The sequence below is a fragment of the Miscanthus floridulus genome, unplaced genomic scaffold (assembly GCF_019320115.1).
Source record: "Miscanthus floridulus cultivar M001 unplaced genomic scaffold, ASM1932011v1 fs_767_2_3, whole genome shotgun sequence".
Taxonomy (NCBI): domain Eukaryota; kingdom Viridiplantae; phylum Streptophyta; class Magnoliopsida; order Poales; family Poaceae; genus Miscanthus; species Miscanthus floridulus.
The window spans coordinates 67,417-68,855 of NW_027097239.1; the positions used below are offsets into that span (position 1 = coordinate 67,417).

Sequence of the window (1,439 nt, forward strand, 5' to 3'; positions counted from 1 at the left end):
ATACTTTAATAAAGATCTGCTTAGTGTTATTCAAGTAGTAATACTATGTAGTACCAACACATATCTCTAGGTATCATCACTAGGGATGACAACCTAGTAAAGTTAGGAGATATATGTTTATAATAGGTGGCTAAGTACTTCAACCAAGTGACACATTAATAAACACCAATAAGCATTTCTGGGCTGTTGCTAGGGGTTAGGATTTAAACTTCATTCTTAGTAGCAACGCTAAGAAATGTCAACAAGCATTTTTGATGCCATTATCGGGGAAGGTAGCTAAATAAAGGAAGTATTGATAAACTTATACTTATTGATGTGATCAAGATAACCAATGACCTCTGCTCAAGCAGAGTTACCCTTGTTTTGTCTACTTTTCATATCTTATGTTGGGTAATGTATGACCGGTTTTGACCTTCCGATAAACTATGTTGAAGATCTAGAAGCATTAATCAGGAGAACTAAAGCTAAACTCAAAAAAGTTTTAGCTTTAAAGTCAGAAGACAACCATATAAGGTGAAGCTTAACACTAGAATTTGAAGCCATGGCTAATAGGACTCTTCGTGAATTCTCTGCTTCAACTATGGCCAACATTCGTACTGGACCCACAAACAATGTGGGAGACAATGAATTCGAGCTCAAGCTAGCTCTCATCAACATGGTGCAAGCAAACTAGTTTTGTGGAAAGGCACATGAAGATGCAAGTGCACATCTCCAACACTTCCTAGAGATCTACAACACCTTCACCATCAAAGGAGTAACCCAGGATGCCATACTACTTTGCCTCTTCCCATTTTCACTTTTGGGGAAGGCAAAGCAGTGGTTCTACGCCAACAAAGATAGAAACACTATATGGGATAACTGCTCCACTTTCTTCCTAGCAAAGTTCTTTCCCACTAGGCAAGACCAATGCTCTGCGTGGGAGAATTTCAAGTTTTTAGCAACAATATGATGAATCTATCCCTAAGGCATAGGGAACGCTTTCAAGACTATATATCAGAATGTCCTCATCATGGGATATAGAATTGGATACTCATGCAGACTTTGTACCATGGGCTGACTAATAGTACCCATGGGACTATGGATGCTGCTGCTGGAGGTGCATTCTTGTCACTTACACTTCCAGCTGCGACCACTCTTGTGGAGAAAATGGCCTCCAACCAAGGTTGAAATGAAAAACAAGTTCAGACCCACAAGAGGGGTGGAGGTATGTATCAACTCAAGGAGGTAGATATGCTATCTGGCAAGATGGACCTACCGATGAAGAAGCTCGAAGACAGAGCCAATAAGAAGAAAGAAGTCATGAACATTCATGATTCCCTGCATGACATGTGAAGAGTGTGGAAGCACTAGGCATTTAGGAAACAACTATCCTAAAACCCAAGAGGATCTGAACTTTGTTAACAACAAAAATTACTCTCATCCTCAATAGAATCAAGGAA

The 1,439-nt window shown here is 39.8% G+C and overlaps 1 non-coding gene across 1 annotated transcript; it reads right to left on the minus strand.

Moving 5' to 3' along the window:
* Positions 1–906: 906 nt before the first annotated feature.
* LOC136533005 (small nucleolar RNA R71) lies at positions 907–1,016 on the minus strand. Its single transcript, XR_010778357.1, has one exon. It is a non-coding gene; the product is annotated as a small nucleolar RNA R71 (small nucleolar RNA).
* Positions 1,017–1,439: the final 423 nt, after the last annotated feature.